The following is a 26,008-nucleotide window of genomic DNA, read 5'->3' on the forward strand; positions in this document are numbered from 1 at the left end:
GAGTTAACAAAATCTATAAGACTGATGTTCCTAAGTTAGCTGCAGCAAGAAATAATGAGAGTGCTGACTCCCTGACTAATAATGCTATCCATTGGCTACGTTATGTCAGAGGGTGCCGATCGGTAATTAGGGACAACATTACTAAGGCGAGTAGGTTAACTCTGCCCTCAGAGCAATATGATTTTATTGAACTGACATTACTGTCAGAGACAATGGCCGAGAATGTATTTGCTTTTGAGTTCAGAACCAGCCCCCCAGCACATTTGTGTATTCAGCTAAGGAAGACTCCACCTACTCTTCAGGCTCATTGCCTCTCTGGGCTGAGGCCACGGGGTAGTACTGGAAGTTCTGGGTTGGAAAGCATTGATTGACTCCCTGGTGTACATGTTCTTGCCAGGGTTAGTGTTGGGAATTTTGGTAGGGAAGACACTGCTGGTTATTTTCCCAACAAAATACTCCTGTCTAGTGATAGTCCAGAGGACCAAACTGGTAATGTTGATATTGTCAGCGATATCCCAGAAATTAAACACCTGCAAGGGTTAGGAATGTGTCTGGTTGATTGCTTGCCTGCTAGTGCTGATAGCTCGCAGGCGGATAACATTATTATCTCTAGTGGTTCCACTCAGGGGAGGTCTCCTAATGTAATACAATCAAATGATCTCTTTAATCCTGGACTACAGAGACCCAACCCAGGACAAATTTTCTGAGGGATGGAAATAACTTACTACACATAGGCCACAACCTTATGGGGGGGCTCACTTATCTCATGGAATGTATCAGGTCTGGTCGCCAAAACACTATCACTGGAATGGCTGACATTGATTAGTGAATTTGATGTCTGTGTTTTCCAAGAGACTTGGTTGCCTGAACCACACTTTTGCCTGGGTTATTTGAATTTTTTTGTACCTGCAATTAATAGCGCCAAAGGACGCCCAATGGTTGGCCTAACCATGTGGGTGTGCCAAGCACTGGCTTTGACCATTAAACAATTGTCCTCAAAAAGTAATGTCATCCAGGCTATAAGACTGGATCTGGGCCATTTAGGTCTTCTGGACCTTTATAATGTCTATATGAGGGGTGTTCGGGGGGGGGGTAAGTCTCAACTTATAGCTGCTTTGTATTCCCTCCTCGAGCTTCACTCAATAGACAGTAGTGTGATCGTTGCGGGTGATTTAAATTCAACTTTTGAACCACTGGCTACTCCCGATTAGCATCTTACTGATGATGAGGTTGGTCTATAGGGGGTGCCAAAACTGGAACTCAACCCCGTTAAAAAATGGGCAGAGGTCGTTATCCAGATCAATACTATCTGCTATGAAAGAGGACTTAGGGCTCTCAATGGCAGGACATTGCAAGATGGGCTTGGGGTTAATACATTTAACAATGGGTGCAGTAAAAGTAGGATTGACTATATCCTTTGTAGTTTGAAGCTCTGGCAAACGATAATTGATATGATGGTCAAGGATCGTATGGAAAGCGATTATAATCCCCTGTGTGTTACTCATGACTGGTGGAAGTCGGAGCAACCGCGGGTAGGCGGGGTTGAGCTTTGTGCCCCAAATATTGTCCCTACTAATAATATGCGCCGGCTAAACTGGACACATGCATTAACAAAATCGGAGGTCTTGGAAAACATAAATGAGGAGGTTGATAAAACCATACTGGAGCTAGAACATGTAATTAGCTCCGCAGATGACCCGAGGCGTGTAACTCGGTTACACGATAACCTTTTCATGCGCATTAGTGCCATTTCTTTATGCCTATCAAAACTAAGAATCTAGCTGGCTTTAAACCATTATGGTGGTATAATAACGATTGTAGGCGAGCTAGAATTGCTATTGGTAATGCTATTAGGGGTGGGGAATTGGAAGCTGTCCGCTAAGCTAGACAGGAATATAGAAGAGCTATCCATAAAGACAAGTGCATATGGGATGAGCTACGATGGCAGGACCTTAAAGAAGAGAGTGACAAGAATAATACTAGATTATTCTGGAACATTGTCAAGTGGGGTAGAAGGGGCCAGCCAGATCAGCCCCAAAACCACGTCACCCAGGAAAGATGGGTTAATTATTTCAGACCACAATATGTGCGTAACCCTTCAGAGAATCAAATGGAAGATCTTAGATATGTTTTTTATAAAGATGAGGCTTTTAACGATAATGATGTTTTTATAGCTCTTAATGCAGTGGCTGGAGGAAGAGCGCCAGGACCAGATGGTGTCCCGCCGATGTTTTTCTTTATGATAAGATACGATGGGGCAGATATATTCTGTTGATGGCAAATGCAACTGCCCAGGGTGCCCCAATCCCGGTTTCTTGGAACGGGGCAGTAATAATTCCAGTGTACAAAAAGGGTGATAAAACTCAACTGGGAAATTACAGACCTATCTGTTTGATAGACACGATTCAAAAGGTAGTTGGAAGGATGACCCTGAATACAATTTTAGACTGGATTGAGGAGAGCAGTTTATTTTCCCCCTTCCAAGCGGGCTTTCACAAATACATTAGTACCATCAATCAAGTCTTCGGCTTGTTCAACGTTCCCATTTATGACTAGGTCTTTCTGACGAGATTTTAACTTTGGTAATGCATGAAGCAAATTATGCTAAAATCCAATGGGGTGGGCAGGGCAGAGTCACCACCCAATTCCCGGTTGAACGTGGTGTGCGGCAAGGTTGTGCCATGGCCCCAACATTATTTTCTTTGTACATTGATGGAATAGTAGACCGTTTGTTGCCTGTAAACACAGATGCCCCTTCTCTAGCTGGTGTAAAAATTCTGTGTTAATGTTTGCAGATGACACATTAATCATATCCAAAACTCCTAGTGGCCTCCAGCGTGCTTTAGTAATTTTTTAAGAGTTTTGTGCTGCTCGAGGCCTGAAAGTTAATGTGGCAAAAACAACATTTATGGCTTTTAGTCCGCATTGAACTTTCAAAGGGAAAGTTTTTATGAATGGTCGACCACTTGAAATGGTCAAAGCTTTCACCTGTTTGGGCATCCACCTAGAAAAGGATCTCAAGTGGGATTATCACATAGATATAGCTGCTCTAAAACACCGGCAAACTACAGTAGCCGTAAGCTTAGAGCACAAAAAGTCTTTAACGAAACTAATTGTCTGCTCTCCAAGTTTACGAATCAAAAGCTGTTAGCTCCGCGCTCTATGGCGCGGAATTATGGGTTTTTGAGATTGTTGCCCCACTAACCCTCTCTGAAAATAAGATCCTTCGTAGTATTATTAGTCTCCCACAGAGTACCCCCTAAAGCCGCTTAGATATGATTTGGGTACAAAATCTATTGCAGATGTCGCCTAGCTGCCCCCTATTTTATACTGGCGCAGGCTGTGGACGACACCTGAACTTTCATGATATGCCGCAGGGTTTCTTGATGTTATAACATCTGATGGCTTTCACAAAATTAGCTGGCTAAGGGATGTTAGAAATAGCCTGGTTGCTTTGGGTATGCAAATGTTGTGAGAAAACCCAGTGGGAGCCTTATTCCCATCTAAAAATATCTTAAAGAAGAAATATTGGGAACAGGCTGCTTATGTTTGGAGCAGCACTGATTTTTCTACCATGGCGGGGCTTTTTCTAGCGAAAAAACTTACTCCCAGGCTTGAATCCTATTGGGATATTATCACCAAGCCGAGGGATAGGGAGCTCTATTTTCAGCTTAGGGCAGGATCTGAAGTCACTATCCTCCAGGTGAACTGATGCAAGCAATAATAACTGCCGGGCTTGTGGGAGTCACAAGGAAACAGTTGCCATCTGCTCTTCGCCTGCCCTGTATATGCAACCCATAGGCGAGTCTGGCTTACCCCAATGGGTACAAATAGAAGTGCTGAAGCAGGAAGGATCATACGTGCCAGTACTCTGCCATTTATTTCAATAGCGGTAGCCTAATGCTCAGGGTGGGTGTGGGTGTTAAGGCAGAATTCAAATTTGGGGTAAATCGTAAATCGTCTAATGCATAGAAAGTCTTAAAATGCTGTTAAGCCAGTGTAAGACCCTTCATGAATGAGGCCCTCTTAGCTGATTTGAGACATGAAAATAATCTGTACTGCTTTTTTGCATAGGCCTTTGTTTTTCTTTGCCTTGTAAGCCCTTTTCAAGTGAATTCCTTCATCAATTACTTGAATTCGAATAGAAGTCCAGGTTAGATGTGCAGGACATCTAACCTGGGCTCTATTGGAATTCTTTAACGCATATTAGCAAGCCCATTATCGCCGTTTTACCTGCAGTTTCCTGCCACTAAAACTGTGATAATTTTAACGAGGTTCTTGCTAATGTGCCCCCTAGACACAATATTATATATATATATATATATATATATATATATATATATATATATATATATATATATATATATATATATATATATATATATATATATATATATATATATATATATATGAAGAAAGCAGTCCAAGTTCCAAAACAGTGAAGGAACCAGCGGTCGGGACCTCTCAACACCTCGTAACCAGCAAATCAATAAAGCCTCAAAGAAGTGAATCCACAATGGAAAGCAGGGAAGACGTATTTTAATAAGGATGACGCGTTTCACTCTACAAGAGAGCTTGATCACATATATATAAATATATATATATATATATATATATATATATATAAAGCTCCAACTTTCCTCCCAGTCCGGGACAATCCCCAAGGAAGACAGCACTCGCGGGGGCAGGTTCCGAAATGAAATGAAATGACATGGTCATTTATATAGCGCGAAACAATCACCCGAGGGTGTCAAGGCGCGTACTCATTGAGATCAAATTTTGAGGTTTTAAGCAGGCACAGATGTCGCTTCTGTGAGCTTGCAGGACCATATTTACCTGCCAGCTGTTAACTCTGTGAACACGTTTTGAAAAGGTCAGTGGCAGAATAATGTTCTTCAAACATGAACAGTGCATTTTGAGGGGTTGCTTTTACAGTTATAGCTCAAAACTTCACAGTGTGATGCTCCTACCAGCTGCTTGTCCTCTGCACTGAAAAACTAATTATTCCATATTCTGTGGGAAGTAACCTGATGCCATTGCAATCACAGCACCATTGCCTTCCTGCTATGAAATAGCGTTAATCTGTTAGTTATAAAATATTAAATCATTTTATTAAGGGCACATTGAGGTTTGAGGCTAATTGGAACATCAGATATTCATTACAGTGCCTTTTGTGAGCAGAAATGCACAGTTTTCATGTTGCTTTTACATATTATTGTTTACAGTGGTGTGCTTGAATTTAAATTAATTCTTAATTAACAATTCCATAGGCCCATAAATTCATATATTGTCTTCTGTGCGCAGGCTGTAATCATCTAGGAACATTTGGCGGTTAAATTAGCATTGCAATAGACTAATGAAGATCTTCCATTCAGTAGCATTGGGATAATATACCTCTACAAAAAGTAAACAACAAAATCAATAAAGTTGTCATCTTCATCATTTCAAAACGTACTTTATTATATTTAAAATGTCCACAGCTTCACAATGTATTGAGCGGCCCTACTGCTGATTATCCTTTTAAATCCCTCATATGTGGCTGCATCCTATACCTGCTCAAAGTCCTGCTCCTCAGAGTATGACTTCTGGTGGGCCGACAAGGGTTTGCACAAGTGTCTTTAAACTGGGGGAAGGCCCCCCCTAGGGGGGCCTTATCTGATCCCAGAGTCAGTGCCAGGCTCTGGTTAACAGCCACATCATGCTAATTGCAGTGCTATGTTTTAAGCTGAAAATATATGATCATGAGCAAACTACTCTGTAACCAGTCATTTTGTCATTTATATCTGGACTCTAAATATTCTTCATTCCTCCCCATCCCAATTTCGGATAAACACACTGGATATATTTATGCATTGGTAAGGCCTAGCTAACCAAATAGTATGTTTCGCAGCTATGTATTTGATTAAAAGTTCTAGCTAAGTCTAGACATTGTTAAACATTGCAAATTGAATAGAATAATTGTGAAAATATCTGGTGAGGTGGCATTTCCTTTTTTATACTGGGGCATGTGACATTAAAACCTTTAAAGACCACTGGGTTAGTGCATTTAATTAATTTAAATCCCTGTCCCAATTCACACTACATTTAAAAGAGCTTTCTACCCTTACCCATCTCCAGATCTTTAAGCTTGCAATTACCCTCTACCCTTACCTATCCCTGGACCCTAAAGCCTATTGTTACCCCATATCCTTATCCAAATGTGAACCCTAACAATCCTGTACTACCCATCCATTTCCTTAAAATACCTTGATAACTGATTCCCTTGCTGCCCCACACCTTTACCCATTTCTAAACTCTAGAAACCCTAAAACTTGTTTACTACACCATACCCGAACCTATCTCTGAACACTGAGACTCCTTACAACTCCATAACCTTACCAATTCCTGAACTCTAAAATCCCACTACTACTCCGTACCCTTACTCATCCCTGAATCCTAAGCACTGTTACAACCCCATACTTTACTCATCCCTGAACCTAAAAATATCATATTAGGCAGTACCCCTCCCCGTACCTGAATGCTAAAAGCCACTCACTACCCTTACACTTACAAAGTCCTGAAACCTACAACCCCTTAATACACCTACCCCTATCTTTGCCCATCACAGTACCCTAAAACTCTTTAAACCTCATTGCTGGAACCCTAAAACCTCTCAATTCCCCATACCATTATCTACTTCTGAACCCTTTCTACCTCCTAATTTCCTTACTACCCGACACCCTTACTTATTCCTAAATCCTAAAAAACCCTAACTACATTATACCTTTACTCACGTCTGAACCATTAAAGCCCCCTAAACCCTTTGCTACACCATACCCTTACCAATCCCTCAACCATAATGTAGAAAATAACCATTGTTTGTGTGACGTCCCCAGATTTCTTCTTTGTTGACCTTTATCCTTGGTAACTAGAAGTAAAGTGTCTTTGTCACCCCCCTTTAAAATGAGTTAATTTAGCTTATTCCTGATTGGGACATTTAACTTGCCTGTCAGATCCTGGCACATAGTTTAGAAAGTGGCTGGAAGTTAAATATAGCTTGCAGACTGCAGCACCATTTGTGCCATGTACTAAAGTTTCAGAGCAAACATGGCTATAGGCATATCATTCATTGCATGAATAATACAAGGCAAAATCTGCATTGTGACTTGTTGAAATAACTTCTTTTGACAGGGAAAGACCTTCCTTTTAGTTAGTCACCACATGTCACCCATATATAGACCTTGTAGCCCACAAGGCAGGTGCTTGGTATTTAAAAGTGGGATAGGTTGAAAATTACTGTTACCATGTCCCCTCAGTGGCAAGGCCCAAAAGCTATCTTCACTGTGACAAGCCTAGCTGTCCAAGTTGAAAGCCAGAGTACAGATTAAAATACTAAAACTTCATAATCGAGAAAAGGACCAGCTATAAAAATAAATGAATCCACTATTTTTAATAGTTTAATAGTCACACTTTTACCAAATACTAAGGAAACTTACCTTTAGAATGTTGCCCTTTTCCTTTCAGAGCTTGCAGAAGATTAATAAGCATTGGCCTCCACTAGTTCTCAGCCTGCGCTTAGCCCTAAATTAGGTGTGAACGAATTGTGAAATTCCACTATGGAGCTACACTATAGGTTGACCAGGGATGACTCCTAGGAAGTCTGTATAATATTCAGAATCGAGACTGTGGGCATCTTGATGACACCACAGTATAAAATCCTGTCTGACAAGCCGTTTGAGCCACATGTAACACTTTGACACACCTGAGAGGAAGAAAACCCGACCCCAGAACAATTCTTATGATCATGTTTCCATAGGAAGTGCCTTTTTTGTGTTGGTAATAAAGTTAGCGCTGTTTGACAAATCTCCACACAGCATTGAAAAGTTTCAGGGTAATCCATATATGGGGGGCCGGTAAAAAGTGGGTGGTCCCAAAACACGTTTTTCCCATTAATTTTTCCATAGGATCTTTAGACACAGGCACAGCCCAAACTGCAAATTTAGTGGAAAGCTAGATCATGATCTAAAAAAAGTGTTTAGGTGTGAATCCATTCAGTAGCTTTGGGGAAATTAAGGTTAAAAAAATGGTATATATCATGCTACTGAGGATCCACTGAGGCAAAAGATCTCATCCTGTGATTCTATTTGCTGCCACTACCTCAACCAGGAAGTGGTGGAAGCCATCTTAGGACTCCGGACTCAATACCAAGTCCTAACACAAACCCAAAAAGAAAAGTCATAGTGGCAGGGGACTGATACCCTGACCACCTAGGCGTTGTGATGGTGTCCCAGCAGAGGGACACCGGCTAGGGCCAACCATTAATTTGTTTTTTAAATTTTGCTGTGGTTTTGTAGAGGAGCCCGAGCTTTAGCAAAAAAAACTGTGGAGTGGGCACAGGGGGAAGGTGAAACATATATTTAAGTGGGAGGGGGGTACATGGCTTCCTCCACAAACCTCCAAGAGGCTTGGGGGACCCCATCCCCCGGGGCTGAAAATTAATGAAGGGGAGGGTGACTGCGTACACCCCTCTCACTGAGCCAGAAAATGCTGCCGGGACCCCATCTTCTGGAGACCATAATTTAATAAAGGGAAGGGGGCACCCAGCCCCCGGCCGAGGGCCAGGAAAGGTCCCAGTAACCCCATCTCTAGGGCCATATATTAAGTGAAAGGGAGGAGGCCTGTGGGTTCCCCATTGATAAGCCATACAATGGTCCCTAGCACCCCATTCCCCTGTGCTGGCTCACTGACAGTGTCCCCAGGTCCCCAACCCCTGGGACACCCTGTATTTCCCTGCCCATGGTCTGGGAATGTGCAAATATTCTTCCATCGGGCAGGAACACAAAGCTGCTCCCACCCTGTGGGTGAATGAAACATTTCCATGCCCTAGCTCTCTGGCAGGGAGGTGCTTTAAATTGCTCACACCTTATGGGAGCAAAAGAAAACTGCTCCCATGGGTTGAAGCAATGCCTGCTCCCGCTGCAACCATGATGGGTGCAGGCAGGGAATCCAGCAGGGCTGCAGTGGCTGTGGGCCTCCCACTGCAGGCCCCAATTAGGAGCTAACTATGGGGTGCCCTAGTTGGGTCCAGGACTAATTTTGGAGTGCACAAGTGGGAACCCGTGCATGTCCGTTGAAAATAGAAAACATGATAGCGCTTGCTGGAGATTTTACTCTACGGCTTGGATTTTAACACCACCTATGTGTTTGTATTTTATGTGTTGTAGATGTATTACAGAAAATACAATACCTTTATATGAATATTTTTATCACTGCATTTTATAGGGTGGAAAATGTTAACCCCGTCAGTGCTCATGACGAGCTGACTATTTATTTTCACCCCCAAAATGTAATAATAAAAACTGTAAAAAGAAAGAGTCACAGACAAGTAGTTCAATAAAACTTTCCTAAATATTAATGTTGTAAATCATTATTGAAATATGCATTTTATTAGAATTATTGGCAATTTTTGGAGAAAGAGCATAGATCTACTTTATATATAGGGTGATGCAGGAAGGGAGAAGGGTTTGGCTGTCTGCATGATTGGCTGCAGGGCTTTTCCACAGGCCGGGGCCTGTGGTCAACCTCCTACCCCTGCCACACAAGACACAGGAATTGGCTGCAGGGCCTGGTCGTAGGCCAGGGACTGTGGCCCACTCCCCTACCATTTGATTAGCACGGCCAAGGACCGCGCACAGTGTTGGTTGGCCACCATGGCTTTAAGTATGGAAATAAAATATTACTTTATGCTGAAAAAAAACTTGAAATTCACTGAAAAAACAATGTCATGTTTCAAACTCTAAGAACTGCAGAAATTCATCAGTTATAGTTGTCTCAAATACTAAACTTGTGCACAAAGATAACTCGTGCCCTCGCCATGCACTGCTAATAAGCGGTCCTTTTACATCACTCATTACATCATTGATAATATCACTACAACCTTTCAATAAATTTGTTGATGAGAAAGCTGTGAAGGGCGGGGTGCGAGTTTTAGTTACCTTAGGGCATGAGTTATAGTTATTTTAAGATAACTGGTGAATTTCTGTGATTTTTAGATTGTTATTGAACATTTTACCTAACTATAACGTTACTGTTCCTTTTGTAAATATATGCTTACATATTCATAGCATCCCTGTTCTCTTACCTTTGAGGCTGGTGAAAAACGCTTTTTTATATATGTCTTTATAAATTAACTTTTATCTCACCTACTTGGTACATCCCCCCCCCCCCCCTTACCCTGAAATAGGGCCCTCACAGCCATAGGTCTTTGCATACCTCAGTGGCAATCAGTTTGTAGAATGTCAATACCCCTCATCAAATTCGTGGAAGTCCTAATTATTTTATTTAAACCACTGCTAGTCAGGAAGATAAAAATATCAATGCCAAAGTAAGCAGCAGAGTAGCATGCATGTTCTAGCATTTCCACTCTACAGAATAATACACGAGTTAGAAGAAACATGTTCCCTCTTTTGTGTACACTAGCAAAGGTAAACTCTAACTTGCAAGTGGATAGGAGAGGGTGTAGGATAGTCATGAAAAATAAAAATATTCGGGTATTTGTTGTGAAATGCGTGAAATAATCGTCAAACCAAAGACATTGCTTTCTGATAAACAAAGAGAAAACCAAAAAATTAAATGAATGTGAACTTAAAGAGAAATCTCACAGGCACATTTAGAGAACACTTATTTCAGCACTGGAAATTATTCCAGATGGATTCACAGGCCTAGATGTGTTTCCATTTTCTTTTTGAGTGTCATCATGCAGTAACTTTGCTTAACAGAGTGGAAAGAGTGCCTGTGGCAGAGCACATATGGGAATGGTCTCTCAGCTCTATGAGGCACAGGTTCAACCATACAAAACCATATACAGCGAATTAATGAATTACTGTAAGTGCTTTGCTGCTGCCCTGAAAGAAGTACTACACCACAATTACAGCACAACGTTGGCTGGGTCTCTCCAGAGTATTCTCGGAATCTCAGAGCTTGAAGCAGAGTGTTCGACTGTACATGAACAGAATTGTTTGAAGCAAATACATTAGATTTGACAAAGTATGATGGTAGGGCATTTTATATATAAACATGCTAGTTGTGTGCATATAATGCTGACAAATATGGTTCTCAAGGGAAATACTAGACATCATGTGAATTATAAATGTGTAGTTGGTATCTTTCACAAGCAATAACGTTTGCTTTGGCTCCGTTTTATGTTTTATTTTCCCTAATATTCTTTTTCTGTGTCTTTGCTTCGACTGTGTTTCCAGAGCTCCATTACAACACAGCCCTGAAATGGACGCCAGCATTTGCACCTGCCACTTACACCCACAAGGTGCAACGCATTTCAGCGGGGTCCAAGCACTTTTGCATCATCCAATCTATAATACTCATAGAACATGTTTAGATATTTTGCTCCATGCAAATGAGGGAATGCATTTGCCCTTCGGCCAGCAATGTATTACATGTATGAGCACTGCGGCAAACAAGCTCTCAGGGGGTGCCTAATTGTCAGCCGTGTTGGAAGTGACACACAGCTTGTGGATCCCCAGAGCGCCATTTTGTAGTGGCAAAGAGGTCCTAATGACCTCCCAATTCTGGTGCCTACAGTGAGAGATTGTCTCTGTACAAAAAAGAGAGCATTTTTGAAATTCGGCATTATTACTGTTATTGGGGACCCATCCCTGCAAGCTCTAAAGAATCAAAAATCATGAGGCTGCGTGTTATTACTACTACCAATGAGAGAGCGCCTATGCAAACATATGAGAGCATTGCATTGGCTCTTTTTCTCTAACAGGATAGTTGCATGTTGTTTCCTGCAAGCAAAACTGGATGTAGCATGAGCTACTGTGAGAGCAAACACAAGGGCGAATTCCAAACTGGGGACAGATACTGCTACAACCTGACTGCTAAATTGTGGAATGACCACCTGACATTGGTAACCAGATCTTCACACTTTCAATAAAAATACATGCTTATTCTGTAATGAGCCCAATTCTTTACTATTGCTCATCCACAAGAGGTTATCTGCCTCAAGCAATCATAGGAAGCGCTTTGTGTTACCAGGGCACTTTACAAAATCAATGATTTAAAAAAATTTATGCAAGACAGCTTATGCTTGTGGCAGGTGACAAGAACAAACCAGAGCTCTTTTAGGCACCTTACACAGGTGGACAGTTAATAAAAGGGCGCTTACTATTCAAAGAACCATCGAGGCTTCAAGCCACACATCTAGATTCCTCTCCAAGGCATTTCCATCGTACCATCCACCTAGATGCTTCTATCACTCATAGTTCTTATAAAGATCTCTTCACATTCAATGGCTACATTCTGAAGACCCCTACCAAAACCTCACATTTAAAGGAAATGTTTCAATTCTGTAAAAAATCCTGGGAAAGGGCTAAAAACTCATCTCTTTCACCGAACATTTGACTAATGGTTACACAATACCAAAGCAGATGTTCATTTTGCTTATTTAATCTAATTTCCTGTTGATCAGATTGTTATAACTGGTATTGGATACCATTGATGGCCTTACTCACCATCAAAGATTTACTATCAACTCAGTATACCTAAGATGGTTACATTACAGACTCAAAAGATAAGGTGGGCAATGCACTGCGTTGTTAGTTGGAAAGTGTAATTAGATCTTCAAAAGTGCGTTTTGGGGTTTAAAGGTGCTCCAACTGGTGGCGTACCCGTCCGTTTACGCCAAAAATATGAATTTAAATGTGTGTGAACATTGACAATGCGCACATCCCAGTATTTGGGCACTCCCTCTGGTTCACAAATAGGTAGACTCCATTTGGTTTTATAAATTTATTCAGTAAGAGTTGACTGTTTTTCAAAAGTTTTTCATCAGTGGATTATTTGCATCCAATTCATTAGACTCAACACAAAATCATCGTCGCTCCAATGCATTTCGGGTCCATTACCCTTTTTCAAGGAGCACTGAAAAATGAGAACCATCTATATTGGTATCATGGTTACATTACCAGATGATAACATATTCAAAACAAGCATTTCCCATGGTGTGGATTCAAAAATGTGAATTCAAAGGCAAACAAAAGTCTGTGCAGAAAGGTGTATCGGTGACCAAAAACGCTGGGGTAGTTGACCATAACAGGGTAGTTCAGGAGTGTCAGAAAATAATTGGCGCACCCAGAAAAGGAAACGAGTGAACGATAGAAGTGCTGAGGTAAATGACTGATAAACGCTCACGTGTAAACGCTCACGTGTAAGCCAGAGCTAACAACCTCAAGGAGATCCTGTCAAAAGAAACACCCATTTCACCCACCTACAAAGGCACTAAACCGTGCCTTAACTGCAACAATTGTAATAACATCATCAATGGTAGTAAAATCAATCACCCAATGAGAGGCACAGAAATCAAGCTGAAAGTCAACGCAACGTGCGACTCATCCAACCTGATTTATCTCCTCAAATGTCCATGTGGAAAGATCTACATAGGAAAAACAGAGCGAAAAATCAAAGTCAGATTGAATGAACATAAATCTAACATCAGGACAAAACAAACCAAATCTAGTGTGGCTACACATTTCATGGAAAATCATCATACTGTGGCACAATTGAAATTTTTGGTCCTTGAAATCGTCGAAAAAAAGGAAGGAAGAGACAATAATAAGTTTCTACTACAAAGAGAAACTTCATGGATTTATTATTTACAATCATACAAACCTTACGGTCTTAATGACCGCATTGAACTAAGTTGCTTCTTGTAAAATACCCGGCCGGGTATATAAGGACACATTCATATTGTGCGAGTTTTCTGAGATATATATGTACTCATTATGTTTATTTCAATATCACCTGTTTTTTACAATGTTTTTGCCACTCATCTATTACCTCACACTTTTCACCCTTTGATGATCCCGCCCACTCACTTCACATCGTTTGTCTCACCATCCCAATGTTCTTCCCATTTGCCCATTCCAATATGGCTCCCACCGTCAACACAACTTGGTCCCTTGTCGATTTCTATGTCCGCCCATCCCACTCCGTGTTTATATTTAGTCAATTTCACCCGTGAGCCGTTACTTCAACCCGGCGACTTCGAGTTGCAGTCAACTACCTGGAGACTTTATTAGTCCCCCCACGGAATCCCGCATCGGTAAGCCCTTAAACTGCGCCCTGTTAGTAAGCTTCTGCTCACATTTGCACTCGCCCTTCGAGCGCTTATCTAACCGCTTGTCTTTACATTTTGTTCCGGTCCAGCACCGCATTACAGCCTCGCTTACACGTGAGCGTTTATCAGTCATTTACCTCAGCACTTCTATCGTTCACTCGTTTCCTTTTCTGGGTGCGCCAATTATTTTCTGACACTCCTGAACTACCCTGTTATGGTCAACTACCCCAGCGTTTTTGGTCACCGATACACCTTTCTGCACAGACTTTTGTTTGCCTTTGAATTCACATTTTTGAATCCACACCATGGGAAATGCTTGTTTTGAATATGTTATCATCTGGTAATGTAACCATGATACCAATATAGATCGTTCTCATTTTTCAGTGCTCCTTGAAAAAGGGTAATGGACCCGAAATGCATTGGAGCGACGATGATTTTGTGTTGAGTCTAATGAATTGGATGCAAATAATCCACTGATGAAAAACTTTTGAAAAACAGTCAACTCTTACTGAATAAATTTACATTACAGACTCAACATGGGCGTTCTTAAGTTGATTTGATGTGATTTATTTTATTAGCAACACGTTTACCAACCTAGATAGCCTGGGTCTGAGACATTGAAGGCAGTAAAATATACTCAAGAATAAAATCAAACAGGATGGGCATACTAACAGAACAGGTGATTTTTTTGCTAGATAAGGGAAAATCGTTCCCTGGGTAGGACCAAGAAGACTATGAGGAAAAGTACTCAGGGGAAAACATTTCCCACTTTTGTAGCACATACTGTTAGCCTTACTGCAACCTGACACATAGAGCACTATTCTTAGGCAAATAAAACATGGCAATATCTTTCTACACTTGAGATGAGCATGTGGGCTAGCCAGTGGCTGGTTTGAGTCTCCTCCTCCTCAGCCACAACAAACTTCTTCTAGGATCAGCTCCCCCTCCCACTTGGCTGGTGCCAAACTGCCTGTGGAGGGCTGACGGAACAAAGGGCTTCTCTTTCCCAGGACTCTCTCTATGCTTCACTTATGAATGGGCAGGGCTCATGCTTGTCCTTTTTTTACTTCATGACGTTCCTAAACCCTACATAACCCTACCTAAACCCTACCTAAACCCTACATAACTGCTTTTCCTGAGCTGGTATGTCACATACCTTACACCCAGATGTGCCTATAAAAAGGACTAAGCCATTGTTTCTGTTCTAGGAACCATTTCACTCCTCAGTAAGGGAAAGGATTGGCAGGGCTACTTGCCAGCAGGCTAATAAGTGTAACTTGGTAAATGTCACTTTTCCTAAAAAGGTACTAGCAATCTGACTTCTCCAATTAATAAGAATTTTAATACATATTAAAATAGTAGTTCATTGCCTCGGTAAATGATTCACATCCAAAGTTAACAGATGTATTATTTTATTCAATACTTTAGTTTTTTTCAGAGGATAGCTACAGCCATTCATTGTGAAAATAGATTTTGGGGACTTCTCCCTTTAGGCAAATTCCAATGTCACATTCTTGAAAGTACCACTTTTAAATTAGAGGCACCCTATCTTGTATAATGCAGTGCTTTCCTACGGATGACTTATTTACATGTTTAAATCATTGTTCTTTCCTATCAAAAGGGGTTATTTTGGCAGGTTTGTCTGCGGGCTTAAAGGTCAAGCTACATAGGTAGGCCTGAAGCCATGTTTTGGGTCACTCTAGCGGATGGCACAATAAGTGCTGCAATTCACAAATGGCATTTAACGTTGCAAGCAATTGGTATATATTTCTGTACCATATACTGTGACCTTACTGTAAAGATAAATATGTCATTTGAATACTTGCCAATTTTACTATATTTTAAGGGTCAGAGCACATACTCTGGTACATTGACAGCAGTGTTGCAGTGAGCAGAGATTAAAAACTACTAAAACCAGCCAGCAAAAACTGGGGGTCACAATGCAAAAAAAGACACTTTCTCACTGTGAAGACCTGGATTTTAGTGTAATAAACTAGTTCATCAGTGTAGAGGCTGGACACCAATATAGGCAGAAGGAAAGCCTTGTGGGCAGTAGACATTAGCAGATCTAAAATAATATAGAGTGTCCTATTCCATCAATCCAAAAAACTGACTTGGAATGTCCCAAACAGTAGAACGGGGGAATGTCGGGCAGTGGGAGAGACCCGATGTTTCACCTTCGGGAGCTAGATGCCTCAGTCTTGATAAGAACTATGGCTGAGCTCAAACACAAACAATCAAGCACCTTTGTTCGCGCTCTATAAAACTTTTAAAATAAATAAATAAATAGATAAACTAGGTTTTTGTGAGGATCCCAAACTTCCACTTGGTACGTTGCTACAAGTAGTAAGGCCATCCTCAGAGAACAATTTGTGGCATATGGGCAGCAGCACCAAAACAGCATGCAGGTAGGAAATAACCCAATAAAATTCCCAATGTAAAAAGTAAAATCAACAGCTATGTAATGATTACAATGGCACATCAATAATCTGGCTGTGCATCATAAAACAGCCACTAGAGGATTAGTACATTCTTGTTTTAGCAATTAAAAAAAGCAGTGCCCAAAAGATTTTTAAACCAGCGAAATGTTGCCCCTTAAAACACATTTTCACTCACTTGCAAGAAATGTCTTTTGAAAAAAAAAAAAAGGTCTGAACTATGAGACACTTTTTGGCAGGCACTCCATACCGTGAGGACAAGAACAGATGCTTTTTATTTCTATGAAAAGCCCCAAACATCGAGGGGTGCACACAAAGGTATGGATTTTCTATAGATGAGCGAGATTTACTTAAGCTGGTAGACTTGGAACAGGTTGCACACTCACCTCATAGCAATGCATACAGCTTTAGGCAACTATGGCAGGTAGACCTTGTGAAAAGCCAGGAGGGAAGCATATAACATTCGAGGGTTTCTGATGAAGTTGTAGTTATAGAGTGGCAAAACAAGGGCTACGCCAAATTAAGCTGCAATGACCAGGTCTCTATAAAGAGCGAAGAAAGACTACATTATAGAAGTATATTATTTGGATGTGCCTCTCGTCCATATATATCATAACCAGTTAAGCTTAAATATGAAATGATTCTTCGAAGATCTAAACATCCAGACCATCAGAATCACAGAGTACACATTAGAAAACCCTTGCATGTACACTCAACAAATATATCAAATCCCCACTTACCCACACACGTTCACAAGAGGGAAACCTGGAATCTACTTCTTCATTCGACATTTGGTAACATTTACACATACTATAGTACACAATATTACCAATATATGTAACACTATCTGGAAAACCTATCCGGACATACTGTTGTACAAGGCCTGTGAGCTTAGCCCATTTCAAGAACAGATGCAATTGAATGTATATTTCACTTCAGCAGTTTCATCCAATCAAAGGTCATATCATTTTCACACACACACACATATACACACACACACGCGCACACACCCACATATACACACACACACACTGGCATTGAGACGTATCATCATTGAAGCACAACCTGCACAATCGTGAAGTTCTGTTCATCTCTGACAATATGAAGCATTCAAATTGGTCATGAATATTGAATAGTACTGTGCCAAGGGACATCAACACCAATAACAAAATGTATATTTTCCACAAATGTGTTTTCCATGTAGGAGACCGCACGTCCTATATTTTTCCTGAAGGTCTTTTAGCCTACTTTTAAAGTTCCTACACAAATAGGGTGTTTGGTCCTCATCAGTCTTTATCCAAACAATTGAAATATTAACCACATGTGGTGTTTGGCCTGAAACAAATGATAACTAAGTCGTATTACATTGGTAACATAACAGACTTGCTGGAGGTCAATATGACATACTCTGTAGAAATGACAAAAAAGCTAGCTCCACTTGCTGATTTCGGGGCATGTTATCATCTCAGCCAAGCATTAAGAAATTGCACATCTTTGTGGTCAACCATTGTGTGCATGAATACTCTTTTTCCATGCTGCCTTTTGTTCCATTCATGTGTCTCAGAATTCTCTGCAAGTGGCTGTTCTGACACCATTCAACATGGCGGCCGCTTGCTGGGAGACTCTGGCATGGCAGACATTTAGGAGCTCTGTAGCAGGCCTGGCCTTGTCCTCGCTGCTTTATAGAGATGAAGTTAGCGGGAGCAAAAGTAGCTGCATGAGGTTACCTTTTTGTGTCAGCCGTTCAATGCTCTCTGAAAAGGTGCTTTTAGTATCAACAAAGCATGTAAAAGAGGAAATTCCACACCAGTGTTTCAAGAAATATAAAACTCAGCAACTTTAACGTTTGGAGGATTGCGGTGTTTACGGTGTATATTGTAACATGTTTAAATCCATATTTTACCGGTAGCAATAACTTTCGTTTGCCAAAAATTGCACAGCAATCGTGTAGATAATTGGTTTCTGACAACCCATAAGTTACTTACACATATGTAAAACTATTTGTGATATGGATGTTTTGCTCCTTTTAGACGCGATCAGCCTCATCTTAAAAGTTAATATTCAATGTCACACTTTTGCGGTCAAGTAAGACAACAGGTAGTACTGGCAACAAAATGACGAGTAGGCTTTTTGACTGACACAGTGACAAAAATCTTTTTTTGCAACAGAGTTTTAGTAAATCACCGTTTTATAAAATTGCAGCCTTAGGAATATGATTTAGAGAATTTGAATACATTTATACTGCTGCATCCGGAGTGTCTAGAACAATTAAACTTCTTTAAACAAAAAAAACTGTTTAAATAGTAAGAACTGTGCTGAAAAATGTTGATTTTTTTTCCGTCCTTTCTGGAAAGAGTGACCATACTTTCAGACAGGATCACCGTCAAGCATGTATAAGATGGGCTTACACTGGCAATATTCACTCTATTTCTGGTGCACCTTCCTCTTTGCGTATATATGTAACACACACCAGTGCATGTCCCACTTTTAATGCATAATGCACCCTGCCCATGGGGCTATCTTGGGTCTACCTCAGGGATGCCTTACTGGAAATAAAAGGGAAGGTTTAACCTGGCAAGGGGGGGAGGGGGCTTTAATAGGTTGAAATGGCAGTTTAAAACTGCACACACAGACACTGCAATGGCAGGCCTGAGACATGCTTGCAGGGCTACTCATGTGGGTGGCACAATCAGTACTGCAGGCCCACTAGCAGCATTTGACTTACAGGCACTGGGCATACCTGGTGCACTGTACTTGGAACTCACTAGTAAATCAAATAAACCAATCATGGAGACACCAAATACCACTTAGACAGGGAGCACTTGCACTTTAGCACTGGTCAGCAGTGGTACAGTGCCTTGTGTTCTAAAGCCAGCAAAAACTAAATCTAGCACATAGTCAAACACAGGAGGTCAGAGGCACAAAGTCAGAGGAAACCATGCCACAATAGGCCAAGACTAACAGGGCATGTAACTTGAAAATGTGATCCAACACCTTCAATGACTGAAGTGTTGCACTTTGATATGACAATGTAGCATGACAGCATCAGGCAGAAAAAGACCAGCATTTTTCTATTCTTATCCTGGGTGATGTTTAGGGAGTCCAACAGCAGATGTCCACACAATACACCAGGGTGAGCGATCCTGCCTTCCTCAGGTGAGGGGTCCAGGGTGAAAAACCACACTGTGGCTGATCCACCTGACGGCAAAGATACTGCCCAAGTGTTTCATTCACCATCTGCTCAGAGGTGGACACTCCCTGTATCCCTACTTCAACTGGGCGTCATCACCCATTGCAAAGAGGCATGAACTTTTTTGGTGTGTTTGTAATAAGGAACATTAATATCAATGGTACACTACCCTTTAGCTTCCAAATAAACTACTGATCTCCAGTTTTTGACTTCTGAGGGTAACATAGAGTATGACCATTTTGCTCCCATAGTAGTAACACCACAGGCTTTGCAGAGAACAGTGTCTGACAGTAACACCGGGAGACATTATAGATCAGTTTTATTTACATAGAAAAAATTGAATGTCATCATTGTACACTATAATTAGCTTTAACGTATGAATGAATCCGAATGTAGTGGTGTATGAGTAGCTAAAAATAGAGCTCCTTTTTTCTTCTTGAGCTCATTGCCAAACACATAGGGTTTTAATATGTTAATTATTTCAAAACATGCAAAGGAAGATACTAGTCTGAGGGCAAATTCAATTAAATGGATTTAACAGGTGTGACTATTCATTACTCATGGCCCTGCCAATCTAATTTGTTAATGCTACTCTCAACAGCTCCATCTCGTGGGAGCTCAATTTCTAGTTTTTACCTCCTTAAAAAAAGTTCAGTATCATAAAACAGAATCGAATTAAAGTTATTATGAGTAATTTTAACTTTGTGACGGTTTGTGTTTCTATTTATAGGATTTCTTGTTCTGTTTCTCGCGTTGCTTTGACTGATTGGAGGTCTGAGTCAGCTGAGTGTGGGCTTCTGGCGTTCTCATTATTCTTGTTTCTCTTGTGCGTTCATCTTGCTTTCTACTCATTACATTTTAGCTGACAGTAGACACTGGCTCTTATCTCTAAGAGCTATTCCATCTGTCCCTGTCAGGCCGTGATGGACAAATCGAAGTGCTTCTGACCCTGCAGTCAAGTGCGAACGTTGGCCACCTAGGTGGAGGAAGCACCGCTCTGCCTTAAAATCCCATTTTCTGTGGTATTCTCTTTTGCCTGCATTTGCTAGAAATTGAATTTTGTCGTGCTTGGCAATAGTCCTTCAGGAGTGAGTCACTTTACTCATGCAAAAGGAGACCACCTCCAGGGCTGTCCTAACAGCATTATAGGCCCTCAGGCAAAACAGTGCACTGGGCCCTGCCTACACAACCACTCACAGGAATAAAAATGTTTAACGGAAAATTAGTGTTAAATTCTGGTCTGCATGGGGCTCCTATGCAATTGAAATATTAACAATATGTGGTGTTTGGCATGAAACAAATGATAACTAAGACGTATTACATTGGTAACATAACAGACTTGCTGGAGGTCAATATGACACACTCTGTAGAAATGACAAAAAAGCTAGCTCCACTTGCTGATTTCGGGGCATGTTATCATCTCAGCCAAGCATTAAGAAATTGCACATCTTTGTGGTCAAACAGGGTCTCCCACAACCATTGTATTTGAATTTGAATTTGAATTTAAAAACATTTATATAGCGCACTTATACCACGCGGTTTCATGGCGCTTAATGCGCATGAATACTCTTTTTCCATGCTGCCTTTTTTTTCATTTATGTGTCTCAGAATTCTCTGCAAGTGGCTGTTCTGACACAATTCAACATGGCGGCCGCTTGCTGGGAGACTCTGGCATGGCAGACATTTAGGAGCTCTGTAGCAGGCCTGGCCTTGTCCTCGCTGCTTTGTAGAGATGAAGTTAGCGGGAGCAAAAGTAGCTGCATGAGGTTTCTTTTTTGTGTCAGCCATTCAATGCTCTCTGAAAAGCTGTGTTTAGTATCAACAACGCATGTAAAAGAGGAAATTCCACACCAGTGTATCAATGAAATATAAAACTCAGTGTATCAATGAAATATAAAACTCAGCAACTTTAACGTTAGGAGGATTGCGTTGTTTACGGTGTATATTGTAACATGTCTAAATCCATATTATTCAGGTAGCAATAATTTTTGTTTGGCAAAAACCTGCACAGCAATAGTGTAGAAAATTGGTTTCTGACAACCCATAAGTTTCTTACACATATGTAAAACTATTTGTGATATGGATGTTTTGTTCCTTTTAGACGTGATCAGCCCCCGGTCAACTGTCCAGCGTGCCCATGCGTTAAGACGGGAGTGATCGCTACGTATGACATGGTAGTTGGGAGGGATCTGACGCTGACATTCCAGTGGAGACTCTAATGTCAGCGGAGCACTACCCTGTACGCTGCATAGATGACTGCCTTACAGAGACAGCTCCTGGTCCTGCCTTTGCGGGGAAGGCAAATTGGTGGCAGAATGTTGGGTGTATTAAAAAGATCAGCCATACCAATGACTGGTGATGCACAGGTAACATCTTCCCTTGCGGCGACGGGTAGTTTGTGCATTAAGGTTCAGTTTCCTTTGCTCTCAGCCTGTCAGGCTGCATTTATTTGGGATGATGTGAGTGGTGACAGGGATCCCCTTTCCCAATACGTTCACATAAAGAAATTGGGATACCCAACTCTCTCCGCTGACTTCTTCTCCACATCCGGACCATTTAGTGCTCCCAAAAATAGGGGTTTTCACCTTGTCTGGTTTTCCAAAGAGTACAGCCATGTTTTGGGAACTATGTGCACAGATCAGAAAACTCTGAGACAACCAGGACATGATTATGAACCACTTGGATGGTGGATTGTAGATAATCAAAACATTTTAATCAAGTACTACATCAAGGTCAAGTAAACCCTCTGTTCTCAGAACTCAATCATTAGTACCTATGGTTTGAGAAAGGAGAATACCTTGAAAGCAGAATCCAGGAAGTGATGTAATCTGTACTTTAGCACAAATACTAATAATTGTCATAAATGTCTGATGCGGGAGTTTAACTTTGAAACATACTTTGGTTCTCGAGATTATTGTTTTGTGTGATTATAACATGGAAAACTACTTAATATCCATTTAATAAGTTACTTCTACTTTCTTTACATTAGCTAGCATTGTCTGGAATTTTGGGGTTAAAACAGATGAAGGCCATTCATTTTGCACATTACAGGGTCATTGTAATTTGGCAGTTCCAGTGAATATAAATCAGGCACTAATGGCATACTGTAGCATAATATGGTGGATTCATGGGCTGGAAGTACTGGACATGTGCATTAAATAGTTGTTGTAAGTTGTAACCTAAAAGACGCCCATTCTAATGAATTGGCAATTCTACACTATACTTTTTGTTAATCCATTCCCTTAGGTGTACTCCTCTTTGCTCTGCATTAGTGTATTCATCCCCTCCTTTTTCAGCATCACTAGTTCTCACCCCTTTGCTCCTGTATTTCCATGCTGTACACTGCAAGTTGCCAAATCCTGCTGCATCTCACCATTTCCTTCAAGCCTCACCGCTCCCTTATTGCATATCAGGGAGCTTCATTTTCTTGCACAAGATAAGTTTCGGCAGCATGTGAGCGTGCAATCCTTCCTAATAAAATTAAAGTAGTGGGATAAAAACAACATGGCAGACATCCAGGCGTGCCTCCTGGAAAGCAGAGCGCTCTAACTTAGCCTGGCCAGGTTTCCCGTTATGCATTTGCCAAGTTTCTTAAGCTGCCACCAGGGAGAGGTGGGAAATTAGAGAGGGTATGTCGCTGGGCATGCGGATGGTGGGATTTATGTTAGGTTGGTTAGACTATTGCAGTAGAAGGCGCCTGAGGTTTTTTGGTACTGGGCCACTAGGTTTACAGTTTACATTTTGTGAGAGAAGATACGATGTGTCTGGCTCTGTATTTTCAGCCAATGGTTGACTGTTGGAAGGGCAGGACATAAACATTCTGAATGTTGTCTGACAGTACTTTGAGTTCAGGAAATAGGTTAAAGTCAGTTACGGTCATAATTTTGTTGGACTTGATTTGAAGGTAGAGTGTCACCTGCAGCTGTTCCTCTAGGAACCTGGGGTTGTGACTTGTAGAGGTGGGATGTAGAATTGTACTGCAATAAAAAAAACTATTATAACCAATGGAGAAATGGGAACTATTTCTTAAAACAATTAACAATGGGTTTTCCTTGGCATGAGAGAGTAGGTCAATCAATGTTGTAGGCGAGAATTATGCCGCCCCCTCTCTTTACTCTGTAAGGCTGTTTTGTGACCTGAGGGGAGAAGGTCATCGCGAAAGGTGATACAGTTTTCTCTAAACCATGTCTAGGTGAGGATGACAATATGGCAGGTGGAATCAGGTAAGCAGTACTAGGTGTACTGTGTGTACTTCAAGGTCGCACAGGGGTTGATCAGCCTGTTTTGTTACTGTTGCATTCCATTATCTGTTACCACACCACCATGTTGCCAAAAAATGTCACAGCTGTGTTTTCTTTCTTCACAAATGTCCTTGAAAGAATATGCTTTCCTGGTGCTGCATTGATCCACCTTCTGTCTGGCTGTGAAGGTATTCCCGCTGTCTCTACTGCTCACTTTGGGTTATAGATCTATTTGATATTCACCATTGTCCTCAATAAACATGACCATATCCCTTATTTTTAGCAGTGTAGATTCAGTGTTGTGCATCCTTTTTTCTTCTCTCAGTGCTTAATTTGTAATAGAATGAGTGACGGTGCCCAATCCTCTGCTCTGGCGGTGCTATTGAAAACCATGCACCGAATACCAAGGCTGCGTAATGGTAAATTCACCTCAGGCCTCTTTAATCCTCTGCCAGATACAGTGGCTCCTTTACCTCACTCTTGCTGGTAGCTGCTTTCTCCCTTTGTGCCACTTTTCCCATCTCTCTTCCTCTTTCTTTACCATTCCTGTGTTTTTAATTCACTTGCTCGCAGCCAATATCTGATGAGGAAAAATAAGTGGCGGTCCATAAATATTACTCTTGATGGGACCCACCAGAATCCACTGCCTCAAATTAGTCAGGTGTTAGGTATTTTTGTAAAGCGCATGCGTGCACTGCATAGGCAGTCTTTGGCATTAATCATTAGGGCGAGCTAAGGAATGAGGCACCTCCTTAATATGCCATTTAGACTTTTCTTAAAGCAACTGAATCAGTGACATTAGTCACACAATGATATATGGGCTATTTGGAAGCATGCTTATAAGATCTCAGAAACTAATCGCTAAGTGGAATTTTTATAATTAGCATTTTGCTCATGTACGCATTTATTCATAATATTGGGCCATTATGGCTCATCTATAAAAATATACTTCGGAATTGTCTAGAATATAAACAAAAAAGTCTGAAGCTTCATAATTACACGCTTTGTGGAGAATTTCATTTTCATGGCAGATGTGTGTGATACTCAGTTCCTTCAAACACCTCAATTATTAATTATGTGCAAACACAAGGCAGACTATGAATTAAACATGACAAACTTTGCTTAATTTCCCAATTCATGCATGAATGTGTTTGTTTGGGGAAGCAGAGCCTGGGAAATTCCCAATTCTGACTAAAACGGGTTTCATTTGCATTTCTCCTAGGATCCCTTATTCTAGGCCGCTCCAGGAAAGATCAACAGTCAGCCATTAGTTCTTATAAATTATGTAGTGAAAAAAACTGTGCATGCAACAGTTGTGTCCTCAATTCCTTTCCCTTTCTGCTTTTTTTGTGGATAAAAGTTATATCTCGAGTTTACATTAAATGAGATACTCATGAAAGCAACATATGTATTTGCTGGTTTTCGCATCAATTGTGTGCAGTGTTTACAAATCTTAAGTTGCTTATTTGTCAATTGTTAATATGCAGCTTTCGATTATTCTAAATTCTAACTAATTTTTCCCTGCTTCAAGTTATAATTCTGGTCTAGTAATCGGCTAAAATTCATAATTTTACAGTTTGCTCAATAAGGCATCTGGGAAAAGTCTCCTGTTTTTTTTAAACAACTAAAATGTTAAACATATTTTGCTGATAATGTATTTTTAAATCAAGTTGCACGGTTTATCCTTCTGGATAATCATTGTTTTTTATCTAAATTTTTTTAAAACAATTGTTCACCTACATATTAATAGTTCTGAATTTTTGGCATTGTGTTTCAAGGAATTTCATAAAATTTCCAAAAGTCACACAACTAAATAAATTAAGACCAAAATGACAAGAATGCAATCAATAAACCTGCCAAAATGCACAAAGCGCCAACTGTGGACATTTGTTACCACTAGAGTTGGACAAAGTCATAAGGCCAGCCCGACCAGGATGGAGCATGGACCAGCTAAAGGGACCCAGCCAAGCCTTCTGAACAAGAGTACCTTACACACTGGTTGCAAAGTCTTACGGAGTCCCGGGTA

General features: G+C 40.9%; 1 protein-coding gene across 1 annotated transcript in view; it reads left to right on the plus strand.

The window, feature by feature from the left end:
- The window catches only part of DCC (DCC netrin 1 receptor), a 1,223,862-nt gene that overhangs the window by 681,078 nt on the left and 516,776 nt on the right, over positions 1-26,008 (plus strand). The window lies entirely within an intron of this gene.

Source organism: Lissotriton vulgaris, chromosome 3_1 (assembly GCF_964263255.1).
Source record: "Lissotriton vulgaris chromosome 3_1, aLisVul1.2, whole genome shotgun sequence".
NCBI lineage: Eukaryota > Metazoa > Chordata > Amphibia > Caudata > Salamandridae > Lissotriton > Lissotriton vulgaris.